At 39.5% G+C, this 21,670-nt stretch overlaps 1 long non-coding RNA gene and 1 other non-coding gene across 3 annotated transcripts in view; both read left to right on the top strand.

The window, feature by feature from the left end:
• Positions 1-21,274, top strand: part of LOC131831782 (uncharacterized) — a 35,749-nt gene extending 14,475 nt beyond the window's left edge. Inside the window, exons 1-3 of one of the 2 annotated variants that reach the window (XR_009353799.1) lie at positions 2,196-2,793; positions 3,710-3,986; positions 20,429-21,274. This is a non-coding gene — a long non-coding RNA (uncharacterized LOC131831782). Of the gene's footprint in view, positions 1-2,195; positions 2,794-3,709; positions 3,987-20,428 lie in introns of those variants that run through there. The other variant, XR_009353800.1, reaches the window with a different exon arrangement.
• Positions 3,202-3,306, top strand: LOC131832838 (U6 spliceosomal RNA). The gene has a single exon (XR_009354200.1). It is a non-coding gene; the product is annotated as a U6 spliceosomal RNA (small nuclear RNA).
• Positions 21,275-21,670: the final 396 nt, after the last annotated feature.

Raw genomic sequence — 21,670 nt, 5'->3', positions numbered from 1 at the left:
CCCAGGAAAATATGCTTTAGCCAAATTAGAAGAGATCCAAAATCGTGAGTGGGGAGAAAGGGGATAAAAAGAGGTTCAAAAAGGAAGAAAGAAAAAAGAAAAAAAAAAAAAAAAAAAAAGAATTTTTTTTTTAAAAAAGAAAACACCTAAGAAAAATGTAAAAAAATATATATATATATTAGATAAACTAGTAAAAAATCGTTAAAAAAGAAAAAGGTAACAGTTAAAAAAAAAAAAATTTTACCCGAAGGCGAGAAAAAAAAAAAAAAAAAAATGAAAAAGAAAAAATTAAATTAACTGCAAGACTAAAAAAAATCACAGGAAAAAAGCCATGAGTTCCGTGCTTGGCTTTCTCCTCCTCTGGAATTCTGCTGCTCTCCTTGGTATTGAAACCGCACTCCTTGGTAGGTGAGCTTGGTCTAGGCTGGATTTCTTGTTGATCTTCTGGGGGAGGGGCCTGTTGTAGTGATTTTCAAGTGTCTTTGCCCCAGGCGGAATTACACCGCCCTTACCCGGGGCCGGGGTGAGTAATCCGCTCGGGTTTGCTTTCAGGAGCTTTTGTTCCCTGAGCGCTTTCCGTAGAGTTCCAGAGGACGGGAATACAAATGGCGGCCTCCTGGTCTCCGGCCCGGAGGAGCCGAGAGCCCAGGGCCCCACTCCTCAGTGCGCCCTCAGAGAACAGCGCCCAGTTACTCCCGTCTGCCTGACCTCCGGCCGCGCTCCGAGCTCACCGAGCCTGCGACCGGTTCAAGGTAACACGGAGCTGCGAGCTTACTGTCGGCTCTGTCTCTGTAGCCGGCTTTCCCGTTCCAATACCCGCAAGCTCTGCGACACTCAGACACCCCCGATCCTTCTGTGACCCTGCGGGACCTGAGGCCACGCTGACCCCGCGTGGGCTTCGCTCCGGTTTAGCCTCTGGAGCGATGTCCCTCCGCGGAACAGACTTTTAAAAGTCCTGATTTTGTGCGCGGTTGCTCCGCCGCTTGCCGGGAGCCGGCCCCTCCCCCCGGGGTCTATCTTCCCGTCGCTTTGGATTCACTTCTCCGCCGGTCCTACCTTTCAGAAAGTGGTTGTTTTTCTGTTTCCAGAATTGCTGTTCTTCTTCTCTTCGATCTGCCGATGGATTTTCAGGTGTTTGCAATCTTTAGATAAGCTATCTAGCTGATCTCCGGCTAGCTGAAGCAGTCTCAGCTTGCTACTTCTCCGCCATCTTGACTCCTCCCCCCCCCTCAGATTTTAAATGCAAAACCTAAACAATATCACACCATATTTGATGCATAAGTTATATCCCCATGGAAAATTAAGTCAAGTATCATGGGCTTCATAATAAAATATCTGGCTCATAAACAAGAGCCAGATTAATCATAATACGGAGTAATTTTTGTCTTCTAGTTATTGCAAAGCTGAGATTATCATTTAGACATAGAATCCTCAAAGTTTAGTGTGCATTATAATTACTAGGTTTACTCCAGTCCAGCTGAATGTTTGGAGCTATGTAAACATGGATTCAGAAATGAAAAATGGGGCACCTGGGTGGCCCAGTGGGTTGAGTCTCTGACTCTTGGTTTTGGCTCAGGTGATGATCTCAAGGTCCTGAGATGCAGCCGGCTCAGGCTCTGCATCCCACCTCGGGCTCTGAGCTCAGGGTGGAGGCTGCTTAGGACTGTCTCTCCCTCCCTCTCTACTCCTCCCAAGCCATGCTCCCACTCAAACAAGTTTTTCTCTCTCTCAATAAATAAATAAATAAATATCTTTTAAAAAAAACAATGTTTTCTAAGCTCTAGCTACTGGAAAAGAAGCTTGACATATGGTAATGTGGAGATGTGGTAATGTGGTAATGTGGAAATATCAGTTGATCCTCTTTCCAGTTATACTGGATTCAACAAGTACCAGGAGTTTTGACTCCCATCTTTCCCAGGCACCGCACAAGACCCCGAGAATACTCAACACATATGCTGTTCGGACTTTGAGTGTTGAGTAAATTATGGGATTTCCTGAAATGAACAGAAGAGGAAAAGTAGGTTCATAATTACTTGATGGTTTTGGCCAATCTTTTTTATGCTGATACTAATCACCAACTTTATAATGTTTAAAATTTATGTATACGACGGAGCTTATTGCTTTGTTCTTTTGAGAAGGTAATATACAAAACCCAAGTTTGGAAATTTGGATCTCAAGAACCTTTGGAACGTCTGCATATCTCTGAATCCTTCCTCTAATCATCTTCATTGCTCCTGCTCTTCTGGCCTCACTGAAGACTGATGTACTGCACATGTTGAAACATGCTTGAACTTCATCAGACGCAAACTGATCAATGTACCATTTCTATTTCTAATTTACTCTAAGTATGTTCATTCCATCTGTCATCCTACTGTCTTTGGCCTTGCTTCCTGCTTTGCACTGCCTGCCCCCACGGATCCTCACTGTGGACAGAGACGGAAAGCTGGAAAATATATCAAAAGAATTTTTAGACTATGAAGAATTATGAACCCAGATGATGGCTAAGAGAGGTAGGGGTCAGAGACATTCTCCTTGGAGCCCAATGTCCGTTTCATGCATACTCAGAAATATGTCACTGTCTTCCAACAGGTGCCTTAAGAGAAGCCACATTTCACAATGCACAGTATGGTGTCTGGGGAGCACAGGATGAAACTAGCATATCCTAATTCACTCTCCTACTCCTTGCCACTCTCTGTACTGTGATTCCTGCATTGCCACTCTCTGTACTGTGATTCCTGCAGGTCCCTGCAAAAAGAGAAGAATTGACAAAGGCTCTGTAACTCCCTCCTCCAGGTAAACATTCTGCTGGAATTTACAAGTAGGAAGATCACCAAAGAAGTTCTCATCTGAGAATGTTCTTAGCAGAATTTTTGCTTTGCTTATTATAAACGAATCTGGAATTTATGGAGTAGGGGGCACAATTGAGAGAACAGAAGTCAGTCAGGTAGGTTCCCTGTGTAACTGATGGGATGTAAAAACAAAGCTCTGAACTTACATAGTTTCCTAGGGCAACATGTACAACACACACCATGAACATTCATCTCTTCACCTGAAAATAAAATATATCCCAGTGCAAAAATCTATTTTTTTGGAGGTACGGATGATAGTTTGGACCCTTCCAGAGACAAATATTGCTATCTTTGTGCTTGTTTTTTGCTTGTATCTTTCACTGATTATTGGTAAAATTTGCTCTTAAATACAGTAGTCACTTGGGCAACACATACTAAAATTGGAACAATACAGAGAAGATTAGCGTGGCCCCTGCATGAGGATGACAAGCTATTAAGTTAAGTGCATACTTTACAAGGCTCTGCTTTGACAATTTGACCTCGTGGGTAGAGTGTAAGGACTTTTAGTTGGAACTGCACCATTCTACCAGCTTTTAGTGTGCTTCTGCAATTGCTATAAATTCTTGTGCTAAGCTTCTCATTATTATCTTACTTTCTTCACAATTTTCGATTATTTCAGGTCTTTAAATGTTCTTGTTCTTGTCTTTTTCTGCTATGTTTGATTCCTTGGGGGTAATCGTTAATTTTGATGAAATTATTCATAATTTCCTTATAAATATAAATTCATATCATTGTTTCCTCCCTAAGTTGTACAAGAGATCACAGTCCTTCTGTTTGGTTCATCATATTCAAAACACTCAAACTAGAATCAAAACACTTGATTTCTTAGTTGAGCTGCTTGTTCCCTTCTCATTTTGCAGGAATAGAAAATTCCTCTCATGTTCTCATCAAGAACAGTGATGTCAAAGTAGTCCCTCTGGTGTGTAAGGCTGCAGGGTGGTACCCAGAGCCTGAGGCAAGCCGGAAAGCTCTAAGGACATAACTTAAAGCCATACTCTGAAAATGACACCCCAAATGGGAAAAGCCTATTCTCCAACGAATCTTCAATCCTGGTAACTGAACCCAAAAAGACTGTGCTCTGTTCCATCCTCAACTCCAGGCTAAACCAGCAAAAGGAGACAACTATTTCTGTTTCAGGTTAGTGTCTATAATTGTATCTCATTGGCTGTAGGAGTGTTTTAAAACTGAATGCATACTGTTGAATTTGTAACAGAAAGGAAAATGATACTAAGCTCCCATACTGTACTTGTTAGGCAACCTTACCAAATATACTACATCATTCTCTGATCTTTACTATTTTCTTCTTTTTGCCAGCTTTGAGTTTATGTTTCTGTTCTTTTTCTAGTTCTCTAAGGTGTACGGTTAGGTTGTTGAATTGAAATCTTTCTTTTTTCTTTTTTTTTTTTTTAAGATTTTATTTATTTATTTGACAGACAGAGATCACAAGTAGGCAGAGAGGCAGGCAGAGAGAGAGGAGGAAGCAGGTTCCCCGCTGAGCAGAGAGCCTGAGGTGGGGCTCGATCCCAGGACCCTGAGATCATGACCTGAGCTGAAGGCAGAAGCTTTAACCCACTGAGCCACCCAGGCGCCCCAGAAATCTTTCTTTTTTAATGTAAAGGTTTACAGCTATAAATTGTCTCTTTAGTACTTTTATTCTATTCTATAAATTTTAGCATGTTGTGCTTTGTTTTCATTTGTATCAAAATATTTTCTGGGGCACCTGGGTGGCTCACTGGGTTAAGCCTCTGCCTTCAGCTCAGGTCATGGTCTCAGGGTCCTGGGATTGAGCCCCGCATTGGGCTCTCTGCTCAGTGGGGAGCCTGCTCTCTCTCTCTCTGCCTGCCTCTCTGCCTACTCATGATCTCTTTCTGTCAAATAAATAAATAAAATCTTTTTAAAAATATATTTTCTACTATCCCTTGCAATTTCTTTGGCCTATTAGTTTCTTAGAAGTATGTTTAATTTCCACATATTTGTGAATTTTTTGCTTTCCCCTCTACTATTTTTATTTTCATTCCATTGTGATTGGAAAGATACTTTGTGTGATTTTAGTCTTTTAAAACTTATTAACAGTTGTTTTGTGGTCTAACACATTGTCTATCCTGAAGAAAGTTCCATGCGCACTTAAGAAAAATACTTTCTGCTGTTGTTGGGAGGAATGTTTTGTATGTGTCTGTTAGGTGTGTTTGGCCCTTTGGTGGTATTCAAGTCCTTTTTCCTTATTGATATCCTGTCTGGTTGTTTCAGACATTATTGAAAGTGGGGGACTGAAGTGTCCTACTGTTGTTGTAGATCTATTTCTGTCTCCAGTTCTAACCATGTTAGCTTCACACAGTTTGGAGATATGTTTGGTTCATATATGTGTATAATTGTTATATCTTCTTGGTGAACTGATTCTTTTATCAATATATAATGCCCTTCTTTGTCTCTTATAACAGTTTCTGACTTAAAGTCTATTTTATCTGATATTAGTATAGCCACCCTGCTCTCTTTTAATTATGTGCATGAATATATTTTTCGTATCCTTTCACTTAAACATTATGGTGTCCTTAGATCTAAAGTGAGTCCTCTTATAGACAGCATATAGTTGGATCATTTTTAAATCTATTTTGTCAGTCTCTACCTTTTGATTGTGGATTTTAATCCATTTACATTTAAAGTAATTGCTGATAAGGTAGGACTTATTTCTGCCATCTTGTCATTTGTTTTTTCTGTGTCTTATAGCTTTTGTGCCTCACTTCCTTCATTACTACTTTTCTTTGCATTTAGTTAATTTTTTGTATTTATGTGTTTTTATTTCCTTCTCACTTCCTTTGGTGTATTTTTTATACATACGTTTTTTTGTGGTTACCATGGGGATTACATAAAACATCCTAAAGTTATAACAATCTGTCTTGAATTTATACCAATTTACTTTCAGTCATATCCAAAAACTCTATGTCTTTATAGGTCTATCTCTCCTTTGTTATTGATGTTATAAATTAAACTTTATATATTGTGAACCTATTATATATAATTTTATGCATTTGTCTTTTAAATACTATAGAAAATAAAAAGTGGAGTTCAACAAGCCCAAAGTTCAATACAAACATACCTCAGAGGTATTGCATGTTCAGTTCCAGACCACTGCAATAAAGCAAGTCAAATAAATTTTTTGTATCCCAGTGCATATAAAAGTTAGTTTCTAATTAAACAACCATTCCCTCCCTCCCACCCTCTTTGTCTTTCCTCTTCTAACCTGCCTCTCATCTGTAGCCATCTCTGGTATCACAGGCTGGGGTGAATATGAAAAAGCCAACTTCATATTGAGTTGGATAAACATCACATACAATTTATGGCCATCTGTTCCTCATGAACAGTGTCACCATTTTGACCTGTATTCACAATCTCATAATTTTTAAGACATGGCCAAAATAAATTTCTCTGTGGAACTGACTGGGACCACTTCCTGGAATTCACAGCATATGTTCCATTTTCTTTGTTAATTATAGTGGCAGACACATAGTAATTATTCATACTTGTGTGCCAAATGTTTACCATCCCTTCCTTCTTTATGTCTTCTGAAATTCCATGGTCTTTACTAAAACTGTTTTCATCACAATTGACCTTAGTTTGAAGATCAGAAACTTTGTCTTCTTATTCTTCATTAATCTGTGGAATATGTTTTTTTTTTTTTAACTAGAGGAAAATTACAGACATTTTAGTACAATAAGTTTCTACCATGTTGACCCTAGGGTAATAAATCATCCAGATTTGTTTGGGACTAGACCAGCTTAGTTATGAAAGTTATGTGTCCCAAGGAGCCCCTTTTCACAATACAAAAACTCCCAGTTTTCTGTAATGGGTGCAGAAGTTTAGAGGAAAACTCTGAAGCCAACATAGCAGTCCTCAAAAATAGATCTGAAGAGCACTCATGTTAATATCAAATGAGTACAGCATAAATTAGCTGCCATCTTTAGTCACTGCCACTCGAGTCACTGCCACTGTCTTCAGCCCTGACATTAGTAGTCTCAATTTACAGTTCATAGGAACAAATTACCCATTGTTGCATCAGTCTGAGTGATCCAACTTAAGGGTGCAAATTAATTGCATCGTAGTCATGAGCATTACCCACCCACCTCTGACTTTCTTGTAGATTAATACTATGCATTGTATTGAGATAGTGCTAAAATTTTTTGTGAAAAAAAATTTTTTGAAAATTTCCCAAATGTGATGAATAGTACAAACTCAACAGGTCTAAGAAGCTCAGTGAACCCAAGGTATAAGAATCATGAAGAAAACTATACAAAGTCACACCATAATCAAATTGTTTAAATCCAGTGATAAAGGGAAAATATAAAAAGCAGAAAGAAAAAAAGATACATTATTCTTATTGTATAATAAGAATTACAGCAGACTTGTCAGAGGGAAAAAATGCAATAGAAGATAGTAAATGTTTAAAACATTAAAAAAATTTTAAATTGGGGCGCCTGGGTGGCTCAGTGGGTTAAGCCGCTGCCTTCAGCTCAGGTCATGATCTCAGGGTCCTGGGATCGAGTCCTGCATCGGGCTCTCTGCTCAGCAGGGAGCCTGCTTCCTTCTCTCTCTCTCTCTGCCTGCCTCTCAGTGTACTTGTAATTTCTCTCTGTCAAATAAATAAATAAAATCTTTAAAAAAATTTTAAATTGTCGATCTATAATTTACCCATCAAAAATAAATTTGAGAAGCAAAAATATTGTTTTGAATTATTTTGAATTATTCACTTACTACTTTCACCTACAAAAGGTGAAGGGATTCATTACCAACAGAGCTGCACTGCAAATGTTCAAGGAAGTCCTGTATTTACAAGGAAGCGATAGCAGGTGGAAATCTGAAAAATGATAAATATAGAGACAAATGTAAGAGTTTCATCCCTTAATATTTAAGTATCTTAAGAAGATGATTGACTGCTAAAAGCAAAAATAAAATAAGATTTTATTTGTAGGTTTTATAACATATGTAGAAGTAAAATGGGTGACAAGATAGGCACCAAGCAAGGATGGGGTAATTGAAAGTGTGTTTTTCTAGGATTTTGATAGATTCCTGCCTCATGTTGCGGTCTTTTATCCATTTCGAGTTTATCTTTGTGTATGGTTGCAAGAGAATGATTGAGTTTCTTTCTTCTATACATAGCTGTCCAATTTTCCCAGCACCATTTATTGAAGAGAATATCTTTTTTCCACTGTATATTTTTTTTCTGTTTTGTTGAAGATTATTTGATGATAGAGTTGCAGGTCCATATCGGGGCTCTCTATTCTCTATTCTGTTTCTGTGCCAGTAGCATGCTGTCTTGGTTGATCACAGCTTTGTAGTAAAGCTTGAAATCAGGCAACGTGATGTCCCCAGTTTTTTCTTTTTCAACATTTCCTTAGCAATTCGGGGTCTCCTCTGCTTCCATACAAATTTTAGGATTGTCTGTTTCAGCTCTTTGAAAAATGCTGGTGGAGTTTTGATTGGGATGGCATCAAAAGTATAGATTGCTCTAGGCAGTATAGACATTTTAATGTTTATTCTTCTGATCCATGAGCATGGAGTAGTTCCTCGAGTACAGATCCTTTACCTCTTTGGTTAGGTTTATTCCCAGGTATCTTATGGTTCTTGGTACTATAGTAAATGGAATTGATTCTCTAATTTCCCTTTCTATATTTTCATTGTTAGTGTATAAGAAAGCAGCTGATTTCTGTACTTTGATTTTGTACTGCCACATTACTGAATTGCTGTACAAGCTCTAGTAGTTTGGAAGTGGAGTCTTTTGGGTTTTCCATATAAAGTATCATGTCATCTGTGAAGAGAGAGAGTTTGACTTCTTCTCTGCCAATATGAATACATTTTATTTCTTTTTGTTGTCTGATTGCAGTTGCTAAGACTTCCAGTACTAGCAGTGGCAAGAGTGGGCATCATTGTCATGTTCCTGATCTCAAAGGGAAGGCTGTCAGCTTTTCCCCATTGAGGATGATATTTGCTGTGAGTTTCTCATAGATAGATTTTGTGAAGTTGAGGAATGTCCCTCTATCCCTATACTTTGAAGGGTTTTAATCAGGAACGGATGCTGTATCTTGTCAAATGCTTTTTCTGCATCAATTGAGAGGACCATGTGGTTCTTCTCTCTTCTCTTATTGATTTGTTCTATCATATTGATTACTTTGCAAATGTTGAACCACTCTTGCATCCTATGAATAAATCCCACCTGGTCATGGTGGATAATCTTTTTAATGTACTGTTGGATCATATTAGCTAGAATCTTGTTGAGAATCATGGCATCCATATTCATCAGGGATATTGGTCTGAAATTCTCCTTTTTGATGGGATCTTTGCCTGGTTTGGGAATCAGGGTAATGCTAGCTTCATAAAAAGAATCTGCAAGTTTTCCTTCTGTTTCTATTTTTTGAAACAGCTTCAGAAGAATAGGTATTATTTCTTTTTTGAGTGCTTGGTAGAATTCTCCAGGGAATCCATCACGTCCTGGGCTCTTGTTTTGGGGGAGGTTTTTTTTTTTTAATTTTTAAATTATTATTATTTTTTTATTTGACAGACGGAGATCACAAGCAGACAGAGAGGCAGGCAGAGAGAGAGAGGGAAGCAGGCTCCCGGCTGAGCAGAGAGCCCGCTGTGGGGCTCGATCCCAGGACCTTGGGATCATGACCTGAGCCGAAGGCAGAGGCCTTAACCCACTGAGCCACCCAGGTGCCCCTTGGGGGAGGTTTTTCATCACTGGTTCAATCTCATTACTAGATATTGGTCTATTCAGGCTGTCAATTTCTTACTGATTCAGTTTTGGAAGTTTATAGGTTTCCAGAAATGCATCCATTTCATCTACATTGCTTAACTTATTGGCATATAACTGTTGATAATAATTTCTGATGATTGTTTCTATTTCCTTGGTGTTAGTCATGATCCCTCCCTTTTCCTTCATAATTTTATTAATTTGGGTTCTCCCTCTCTCTCTCGGATTAGTTTGACCAGTGGTTTATCAATCTTACTGATTCTTTCAAAAAACCAGCTTCTAGTTTCATTGAAAGAATATTTTCTGTATGGTTTTTAAACTGCTATGAGTATAGTATAATAACCATAGTTATTATTATAGTAATATTATTTATATTATTAATATAGAATTATTAACATATTAATAATATTATATATTAATATATTAATAACCGTTATTATTATAAACTATGGTATGTTAAAAATGTTTATTATACATGTTTAGCTAAGAATTCACCAGGATCTGAAGCAAAGTCATAAACATAATTAAAGTATAATCAGAAGGAAAACGAAAGTTATATGCTTTTCCTAGAAATGACCATTGTTCATAGGCTGGAGGATGTGCTGAGGATGGAGTTAGCAAGTGTCAAGCCACAGAGGGTTTTAAAGGCCAGAGGGCACCCTGGAAAAATTTTAAAACAAGGCTGTGACGACAAGTGACATTTAGGTTTTAGGGAAAGTATTCCAAAAACTTCTTGGCAGATGACTTTAAGATGAATATCTGAGGAATCTGACTAGTTAGGAGGCTTTTCTAACAGTCTGGGCAAGAGATGGTGACCTGAATTGAGATGCTAGATTCAGGAATCATGAAGGGATTAAGTCAACAAGACATGGTGGTGAATGAGATGGGGGTAATGAGAGCATGGATCTTAGAGCATGGGCTCTTGGAAGATGGTATTGCTATGAACCAAGGCAGACAATGTGGAAGAGTAGGTTTGTGGGGCAATGGCCAAGTTCAGGAGAAGATAGGTTGAGTCAGTGGTGCTAAGATGCATTGCATAGAGGTGGTCAGCTGTGCAGATGATTCTAAAGCTCTAAAAGAAGCTGGGCTGGTGGCAGAAACTGGGAAGTCCTCAGCACAGAGACAGGTGAAACCACAGATGGATGAGTTCACCAGAGGTGGGAGAAGAAATGGAACCCAGGAAGGAGGCAGAGAAGGAACAGTCAAGGAAGTGTGAGGGAAACCAGGAGTGCACATTGTCATGGAGCCTAGGAGGAGTTTCTAGATGGAAGAAGTGATCAGCCTATAAGTACAGCAAGAAAGTTATGATTATACAAAGGCTGGAAAAATTGGCTTCCCTTTGGGCAATGCCAAAGTCACAATGACCCCAGGATCACATCACACAACATCATCCAGATGCCAAATGCTTTTATTCAAATGGTTTACATTTAGGTAATTACCCACAGTCATTCTCATATTTCCCCTCTCTCTTCAAAGTTTAAACTGTTCTATTTGCTGGTGTCCTAGTTGACTCTGAAATTATGGATGCTCAAGGAATGTTTTCCATATTCACTCTTTCTATTCACCACTGTCACCTCGGAGTCAGTGTGAGCCAGGGCAAAGGTGGGTGCAGGCATCCGCCAGTGACAAAAATAGGTTATCTTGTTGCAGGGTTTACCTCCCTGGGTTTGGGACCACCTTGTCTTCCTCTCTTCCCTGGATGAGGCCACTGCAGTATCATTCAGTAATGTTGCTTCTTGGTTGCTTCTGGCGTGATGCCCCTGCCATCGACCCTCAGCTCACCTTTAGTGCTTGTATCTCCATGATGTCCACGCACAAACTATTGGGTGTCTCTTGTTTGCAAAGGTTTTGATGGCTCTATATGTTGGAACACAGCTGTATGACAGAAATTAGGGACTGCTCAAAGGCACAAAGTTCCCTGGGAAGTGGGATGGCCTGGGAACCAGAAAAGAGAGAAAGTGAAGCCCAAAGAGGAATTTTCTCCTCTGATAGAGGAGGGAAAGGATGGGGTGGGCAGAAACAAGAGAGGAAGCCTCCATCTAATGTCCTCCATTTGTTCTAGACATAGGAATTTTTACCCTGGGACCCACAGAGCCCTTGGCAGTCTGTGGGTAGAACTCAGAGAATCCATGGAATTGGATGAAGGCGGGGAGGAATCATATTTTTATTTTCTCTTTTTGGTGTCAATATAAATTATTTATTTAACAAGAACATAATGCTTGCTATATTTTGGTCACACTGTTCTTTATCCTTTAAAGTCCTCTAAAATATTCTTTAGTCTTTATAATAAGTTTATGAGGCAGGTGACTACTGCTGCCTCCTTTTTACATAAGAGGGAAATGTATTAGTCATCTCTTGCTGTGTGGAAAATTACCAAAACTTCCCAGCTTTAGACACATTTATTACTTCCCAGCTGAGGGGATCAGGAATCTGGGCCTGGCTCACGGTCTCGCACAGGGCTACCATCAAGGCATCAGCCAGTTCCAAGGACTTGTCTGAAGATTCAACTGGGGAAGGATCTGCATAATGTAGATTTAGTTCCCTAAGGGCTACTGGATTGAGGGCCTCTATCCCTTGCTGGCTGTTGGCTAGCTGCCACCCTCTGTTCCTGGCCACATGAACCTCTCCAACACATCAACTCTCTTCATCAAAGCCAGAGAGAGAAAGTTTTCCAGCAAGATAAAAATCATGGAAGCGATATCCCCCATATCATTATTTCTACTGGTTAGAAGCAAGTTACACAAAAGGATGGGATTATATAATCTGTGAAGAGCAGGAGGTACTAATCATGGGGGACCATTTTAGAGCCTTTCCACCACAGGAACAGAGAGGCCCAGAGGGGCTAGTACTTACCAAAGTTCACACAATTAGTAACAGGGTCAGGAATTCCAAGTCAGGCAATGTCACTGCAGAGCCTATGCTCCCCCTGCACTATGCTGCTTTCTGTGATGGGAATCAGATAAACCAGTACATACACAGAATTTTCTGGAAGTTTGCACTAGAAACCACGGATAAAAGTTTCCTGAGAAAAGAAGGACAAAGTGTGAGTACCATATTAACTCCTTATCAGATACATGACATGCAAATATTTTCTCCCAGTCAGTAGATTGCCTTTTTGTTTTGTTGGTGGTCTCTGCTCTGTGGAAGCTTTTTAGTTGATGTAGTCCTGCTTGTTTATTTTTGCTTGAGTTGCCTTTGCTTCTGGCGTCAAATCTAAACTACATGCATGTAGTTCGGTATTCTATCCAGTCGAACACTCTTGATTTTTTTTCTTTCTTCTTTTCCTTCCTTCCTCCCTCCCTCCCTCCTGTTATGCCCTAGTTTTCCCATCCGAGAGACCACCAAGGAACCAAGCACTGATGCAATCGCACGAGGGTTTATTTGACAAGCTTAAGCTTGGGCCCAAGTATACCTGACACAGCGGAGTAGGGACTTGGACCCTGAGCTTAGTTAAGGTGGGGGTATTTATGGGTTCCTGTTACTAAAGCAAAGTGGGGGCTTCTGGCACCAAAGCAGGGTGGGGGTTTCTGGAACCAAAGCAGGGTGGGGGTCTCTGGAACTAAAGCAGGGTGGGGCTTACTAAAGCAGGGTGGGGATTCCTGTTACTAAATCAGGGTGGGGGAAAGTTCAGCCCTTGGGCACAGGGTTCTAAGATGGCTGCTGGAACTAAGATGGCTGTACTTATGCTAAGGCTAAACCTGAGGTGGGATGGCCTTGATTTTTCTCAGCCTCGACACCTTCCTTCCTTCCTTCCTTCCTTCCTTCCTTCCTTCCTTCCTTCCTTCCTTCCTTCTTTTTATAGAGAAGGAGAGAGAGCCCAAAGGGGAGGGAAGGGCAGAGGGAGAGAGTGAAAATCTTAAGCAGGCTCCACACCCAGCATGGAGCCGGATATGGGAACTTGATCTCAAGACCCTGAGATCAGACCGATAAGATCATGATCTGAGCCAATCAAAAGTCAGATGCTTAACCCATGTGCCCCAACACTCTTGACTTCTGATTAGAATAGCTGTTTACATTCAGTGGACTCAATGGTGTATTTTGGTTAATATTTGTTTTCTGTTTCACTTAGCTGTTTGTAGTTTTAATTTGGAACATTAAACCGTAGTATAGCATTGTGGATAAGAGGACCAGTTCTGGAGTCAGGCTGTGTGAGCATTTCTTAGTTCCACTACTTACTAGGCATGACTTAGTCATGTTTCTGAACATTTTTAAGTTTCATTAACTGTAAAATGGGAAGATAATAGCAACCATAACAATTCAATTGGGCTGTTGTGAGAATTAGTTTTTAAATATCACAGGTAAAAAACAGTAGTAGTGTTTATACAATATGCTTTGTATCCATCTTAACCACTATTTTATTAACAAAATCATGATTTCTAAAGCTAATATATTTCCATATCTGACCAAAAAGTAGGAGCTGCATCTGCTACCCCTTGCCACCTTTCAAATCCATGTTTTCTAATAATTGAGATTGACATTTGTATGTGTTTTTTACAAGGAAAAATTAGTTAACTCTTAAATTTTTTTAAAACATTTTATTTACTTATTTGACAGAAAGAGATAGCAAAAGCAGGGACACAAGCAGGGGGAGTGGGAGAGGAAGAAGCAGGCTTCCCGCCAAGCAGGGAGCCTGATGTGGGGCTCCATCCCAGGACCCTGGGATCGTGACCTGAGCAGAAGGCAGACGCTTATGGACTGAGCCACCCAGGCACCCCAAGTCTTAAAATTTTTAACCAAATTTTTGTGCATGCCTTTTTTTCATCTCTTACCTTATCTTCTTGGATTCTGTAGCGTGGGTTTTAATGCCCTGCCCCATGCTCCCCTTGTCCCTCCTGAGTTCAGTAGTAACTATGATAGGTATTTTCCCTGGAAGCTTCTACCTGGAGCCTGGATCTCTCTCTCCTGCCTGCGAGCTTTCTCAAGCACCTGGGAGCTTGCTGCGCTGCTGGGAGAAGCATCCCGGAAATGCAAGCCGGGACAGTCAGGGGATCAATGTCCTAGCACCCCTGTCCTCTGCTAGTGATTCTGAGGCATTTTTCTCCCCATCGTTCCGAGTCCTTAGCGAGCTTGTCCAATTTCTCACGGCAGCCTGCTCACTAGTGCAGGCCTCTTGGCTTTCCTTCCACCCTCGTCTTACTGGCCTGCTGTTCTCACTTGTGTTTCCTGGGCTCGTCTTCCAAGTAAATACATGCACTCAGACTCCTTCAAATGTGCTTTCAGTACATACTGAGATTATCATGTGCTTTTTCTCCTTTGTGTCTTACAGTGTGGTGGTTTTCAATAATTTGTTTTCAAAAGCTAGTTAACATTGCTTTCTGAAAATAAAGTTAATACCGTTGTGATATACCGTTAGATAGATAAGGTGAGATGAGAGAAGTTTGGTAGATAGAGAGATGGATGGATAGATAGATGTAAAGACACATAGATAGATAAATAGATAAGAAAGAAAGGAAGAAAGAAAGAAAGAAAGAAAAAGGAAGGAAGGGAGGGAGGGAGGAAGGAAGAAAGAAAAAAAAGAAAAGAAAAGAAAAGAGACTCTATTTGTTTTTGGTTTTTTAAAAATTGTTTATTTTTTAAATTTCTTTTCACAGTTCCAGAATTCATTGTTTATGCACCACACCCAGTGCTCCATGCAATCCGTGCCCTCCATAATACCCACCACCTGGCTCACCCAACCTCCCACCTCCTACCCCTCCAATACCCTCAGATTGTTTTTCAGAGTCCACAGTCTCTCATAGTTCAAGACTCTATTTGTTAACATGGTATACTATAGTTTTCATTTCTTATAATGTCCTTACCAGGTTTGGGCATCAAAGTTATGCAGCCCTTATAAAATGAGGTGGGGAGTATACCCTCTTTTTATATTCTCTGGAAGAATTTGTGGGAATTTTATTTCTTCCTTAAATGTTTAGAATTCCTCATGAAAGTCATCTGGACCTGTAGCTTTCTTTATGGCATGGTTTTAAATTCTTTATTCAATTACTTTTTTTCTAAAGATTTTATTTTATTTATTTATTTGAGAGAGAGAGAGAGAGAAGGAGAGCATGAGCAAGGAGGAGGGGAGAAAGAGGGAGAAGAAGCTCCCCACTGAGCAGGGAGCCTGATGTGGGGCTGGATCTCAGGACCCTGGGATCATAATCTGAGCCGAAGACAGATGCTTAACTGACTGAGCCACCCAGGTGCCCCTCAATTACTGTAGTAAATTACATCTGCTCAGATTTTCTGTTTCTTCATGGATCAGTTTTGGCAAATTGTGTTTTCTAGATATTAGTACATTTCATCTAAGTTGTCAAATATATTGTCATAAAGTAGTTCATAATATCTTCATATGAACTTTGTAATCTTTATGGGATACTTTCTATGTTTTCTTATTCTTCTAAAGATTTATTCCTATTTTTAAATTTATTTCATATCATTGGTATTTTGAACATGAAAAGAGGTGAACATTGTCTTATTGTGCCCTATTTAATTATAAATTCTATTTAAAACTAGTCTGAATTTGAGCAGAAAAAAATTGAAAAATTCCTCAAAGAGATTATCTTTCATGAAGGCTATAGATCACCTTTGATAGCTTTTGAAGTGAAATTTTCTGAAGCTCTCATTCTGGACTTTTCTCCCCCATCTTGCATTGGAGAGAGACTCACACTCAGACTCTTTTTTGGAGCCAGAATTCATATCGGGCTTAATTTTCTTTTTATTACGCTCACCAAACCTCCCTACTGTGTCTAGATTGAACCCCTCCACTGCCAGCAAAAACCGTCCCAGTTCACTGGGAGCTACTCCAGCCTTACATTCCTTAAATGGCAACAAAAACCACAACTCGGAGTTGCAGTAGAGAAGGAACAAGCACAGTACTTGATTCACAGTTGTACCATATGTGGGAGCTACCATTTTTGCTTTCTGTGTTCGACCTGCCAACGTGCACAGGGATAGCAGCCCATAATGAGATGGGTGATTCTTCATTCACCTAGGTGAATTTTTCACTGTGGTCAATAACAGGCGTATAATGGGTCCAAAATAGGTAGTTTTTGTTTGAGAACCTGAACTGAAGTCCTGATCTTCCAGTACAAATCTTGTCCCTCCGATTCCTGGAACCACTATGAAATGTCACAGTTTGATAAAGGCACCAGAGCTCTTTCCTATAGTATATAAGAGGGCACGGTCAAGTGATAAGGCACAGATGCATCACCAGCACAGTGTACGGTGCCTAACACAAGGGAGTTAAAATTTTTTAGTGACCTACAGAATCTGGGCTATTTTTACGTATATGCTTAACTAGCACTATGCCTGGCCTGTAAGGATGTTCATTGTTTTTAAAATAGAGTATTACTTTTGTATTTTGTAAACAGCACATACAAATCTACAGATTTTTGCTTATGAGTAAAGATGGGCAGGCTAAAAGACAATCAGAAAAGAAAAACTAAGTTTGCAAAATGCATATTTGAATATTCAACATAACTAGTATTCAAAAACTACAAACTTACAGAAGAGGATATATACTCACATACAGACAAACTCAAATAGGCAAAGAAATGGCTTAAAGATCTTCTGCAGAGTTGGTGAGGTTGCAGAATAAGATGCCCTTAGAAAATGCTGGTGGACTGGCGGGCTGGCACAATGTTTCTGGGAAGGACAGCTGGAAAATGCATGTCGAAAACTTCAAAACCAAACAATACTCTTGGACACAACATCTCCTTTCTTAGGAAATTACTGCAAAGAAATTACCAGATAATTTTAAGAGGATGCAGACACAAAAACATTGTTACTTGGATAAATAAAAGTAAATGCACTGGAGAAAAAATGTTGTCAACAAATTAAGGAAACTTTTATCTTAATTACTGCTGGATATTAGGGGGATTTTTTTCAAACACTCAAAAACCAGCGAGTAAAAGAGAATAATTGTTATCATCACCAGGTGGCAATGTGGCTCTTTTTCTCAAATGGAACATTTTCCCATTTTCTCCAGGTTTGCCCTATGGAACTTTCCTAGCAAATGCATTTACGTTTCCATAATTAGAGTCCTGGAACCAAAACTGAGAGTTGCAAGGGAATTTGATAGCTTACCTAGCTCTGACTCCTCACATTCTTTCCACACCTAACTAGAGCGTTATCCACTAGGGTTAACCCCTGCACATTGAAACACCTCTTACCGAAGCTGCATTAGAGATGTTAGGGATCTTTGTACTTTAAAGTACTTAAGGGGTGCCCGGTTGTCTCAGTTGGTGAAGCATACAATTCTTGATCTCAGACTTGTAAGTTCGACCCCCCATGTTGAATGCAGAGATCACTTAAAAACAAAATCTTGAATAAATAAATAAATAAGAGTTATTTAAACAAAAATTTACTTCCGTTCACCCCAGCTAACTATGCTCTCTGGTGCCACATAGAGCATGTCTCCTCTCCCGCCCAGACCTCAAAAAAAGGTAAAGATAACTAGCACTCTTTCCCCATATTTAATCTTACTATTTTTTCCAGTTTTCTGTTCTTGTACCATTTTCTGCCTTGTTTTGGTTTTCTCTTGGTGTTTTGCTGCCATTCCCACATTTTCCAAGCAAGCTCGTAGCCGGTGCTTAGAGCCTGGGGCTTTGCGACCCTGATACCCCGCCTTTCTAGTTGTATGAGCTTGGGTGCATTCCTTATATACTCCGAGTTTCAAATTTTTCAACAAGTGAGGGAAATAGTAGACTCCATGACCTGGTAAGTGGTAGCGAGGACTGAATAACAGTGTGAAAAGCAAACAGCACCATGCCTGACACATAAGCGCTTCTCAGTTTGTGTGAGCAAGAGCTAAACTTCTGTCTTCTGTAAAGTAACACTCAGCTCCTAAGTCATTGTGGGAACCTCATCAGAATGTCAGTAAACTGGCTCCCACAGTGCCTTGCGCTCACGAACACTGCATGCGGGAGCCACTGCGCAGAGGTGCCCGAGGCCTCAGTGACTCAAGACTGCTCAACACATAAATGAGGGAAAGAGTGGTAGTTTGGTTTTTCAATTGTCGTTTGTGAGACTTTTTTTTTTTTTTTTTTTTTTTTTTTTTTTTTTTTTTTAGAGTAGTTCTATGTTCAAAGCAAAATTTAGAGGAAGATAGAGAAATTTCTCCCCGCTCCCACACATGCACAGCCTCTGCCATTTTCCACCTTCCCCGCCAGTGAGGTCCATTTGTTGTCAACTGACGAAATGACATTGAATGTCGTAATCACCCAAGTTTACCTCTTCTCCTCCACTCCCAGCCCTGACTAGATATACTTCAGGTAGAGCCCAAAGCCACCAGGAGAGTTCATCTTACCAAAAATGTTGAGGGAAAAGAAGATCGTCTTTGGTGTCCCCAGGCTACAATTTTTGGTGTTATGTACTTTTTCTACTTCATAGTTATCTGAGAATGCCTTCTATTTTTAGGGAGTTGTTATCTTATTTTCTCCCTCAGTTTCCTATCTAAACCCACCCTTAGATCTTCCATTCCATTTAAAGTCCTTTAATCTGTAATGATTTTTAGGGTAATCGTCACAAGAGAGAGTCCTAATTTTTTATAAAGTTATCCCTTCAAACAAGATTTATCTAACTGATTTGGTAGACTATTATTAGTCCATTCATTGGGAGTTTTTTTGTTTGTTTGAAAGAGAGAGAGTGTGTGTGCACGTGTGCCTGCACAAGCGGGAGGAGGGGCAGAAGGAGAGGGAGAGAGAGAATCTTAAGCAGGCTACAAGCCCAGTGCAGGGAGACTTGATCTCAGGATCCTGAGATCATGACCTGAGCCAAAATACAGTCGGATGCTCAACCAACCCAGCCACTCAGGCACCCCAACAACTTCCTCACATTCAAGATTGTCCTGGTGTAAATGATGCCAAAGAGTAAGACTTAATTCTATCTACTCATATCACATATCTTACACTTCTCAGGTTCAATATTCCTGGTTGTCACTCTCTCCCCTGAGCTGTTCTATTGCCAGGGACAGTTGAACCAATAAACAAAAGATGACTCTTCACCCACTCTAGTTATATTATATTGGTGACCAAAGGATCAGATTTCTCCAGAACCTTACTTGTCTCATTGGAAAACTCCTTCAGTGGACATGGGACACAAAGCAGCAGAAGGTCTCCCCTTCTGGGGCAGTTTTTCTGAACCCAGGGCCACAGCTCTAAGAACAGTGAGAGACAGGAGTCTGGACAGAAATTGGAGAGTAGTGTTCAGGGAGGATCTGAATATTAATTTCAGATGAGGGGGTAAAGAGTGAACTAGAAAAAATGTGAAACTGTATACAATACATAAAGAAAAAAGTTATCACAATCAACAAAGAGAAAAGGCAAAACCTATGGAAAGGGGCAATATTTGCAAACCATATATCTGATCAGGAGTTTATTTCCAAAATATATATGGAACTCCTAGAACTCAAAGGCAAAAAGGCACAGATAATTTGATTGAAAAATGAGCAGAGGAACTGAATAGACATTTTCCCCCAAGAAAATACACAAGTGGCCAATAGATATAGGAACAGTTGCTCAACATCACTCATCATTAGGGAAATGCAAATCAAAACCACAGCGAGCTATCACCCCACACCTGGTAGAATGGTTGTCATCAAAAGGGCAAGAAATAACAAGTGCTGGCGGGGAGACAAAGGGAAGGACCCTCGCGCACTGTTTGTGGGAATTCGAAGGAGTGCCGCCATTGTGGAAAACAGTATGAAGTTTCCTTGACAAATTTTTTTAAAAAATATATATTTTTTGAAATTCAAAAATATAAAAAAATAGAACTACCAGCTATCGCACTTCTGGGTATTTATCCAAAGGAAATGAAATCACCATCTCATAGAAATATTTGCAACCTCATATTCATGCAGTGTTATTCACAACAACCAAGACATGGAAATGACCTATGTGTTCATCGATATAGGAATGGATAAAGAAAACATGGTTCTTCAGAAGATCATATTAAATATATCGAAGGAAAGGAACAAACTCAACAGTGTCATCAATACAGTCTACACTTAAACAGGGGAGCGTTATTTTGTATAGCATTTCGTGAATTTTCAGTATTTGTGGTCTGTTGTTTTAGAATATTGTGATTTATCCTTTCTTTATTAACAAAATTGCTTTTCTATGGAAAAAACAAAATGTGATTATATACACACACATGCACATACATGGAGATGCAATGGAATATTAGTCAGTCATTAAAAAAAAAAAAAAAGAAAAGAAAGTCCTGCCCTATTCAACAACAAGGATGGACCTTGAGGGCATTATGCTAAGTGAAATAAGTCAGAGAAAGAAAAACATGTTCTCACTTATATGTGGAGTCGAAAAAAGCTGAACTCCTAGAAACAAAGAGTAGATTGCTGATTGCCAAGGGCTTGAGAGTACAGGAAATGAGGAGGCATTAACCAACGGGTACAAGCATTCCTTCCATACAGGAATAAGTTCCAGAGATCTAACATACAGCATGGTGATTATAGTTAACAATGGTGTGTTGTGAACTTGAAAGCCACAGAGAGAGTAGATCTTAAATGTTCTCACCATAACAGCAACAAAAATGGCAATTATGTGAGCTAAAGGAGGGGTTACCTAACTTTATTGCGGAAATCGTTTCTCATTATACACATGCATCACATCATGACACTGTACCCCTAAACTTATGCGTTGTTGTATGTCAATTATATCTCGGAAAAGCTGATGGAAAAAAATTTACGTGTTCACTAAAAAAAAATAATAAAACCTTAAAAAAGTTAATATGTATATTGTGATTTTATAACAAACAGTAAGGCGTTAACTTCTTGGCATGCATACAGACATAATCTCTGATATCTGCTTATATTGGTCTTATGTTTTATAATACATTAAGGTGCCACATATTCCAAAATTTTGAACAACTTTCTTCAATACCTTTTTTCTTTAAATGCAAGTGGCTTCCTTTGAAATAAAGTAATTTTATTCATGTGGACGGTGTGCAGGTTTAGCTAAAGATGCTGAGAATTATTGGTGTTATCTCTCACTCTTCTTGCTATGGCAATTTATATCAATTCTGACCTTTTTCTTGCAAATCAGTATCCGCTCTATCACCTCATCACATATGATAATTCTTGACC

This window comes from Mustela lutreola, chromosome 5 (genome assembly GCF_030435805.1).
Source record: "Mustela lutreola isolate mMusLut2 chromosome 5, mMusLut2.pri, whole genome shotgun sequence".
Lineage (NCBI taxonomy): Eukaryota > Metazoa > Chordata > Mammalia > Carnivora > Mustelidae > Mustela > Mustela lutreola.
Note: the sequence above shows the minus strand (reverse complement) of the source record. Positions and strands in the feature narration are given on the sequence as shown.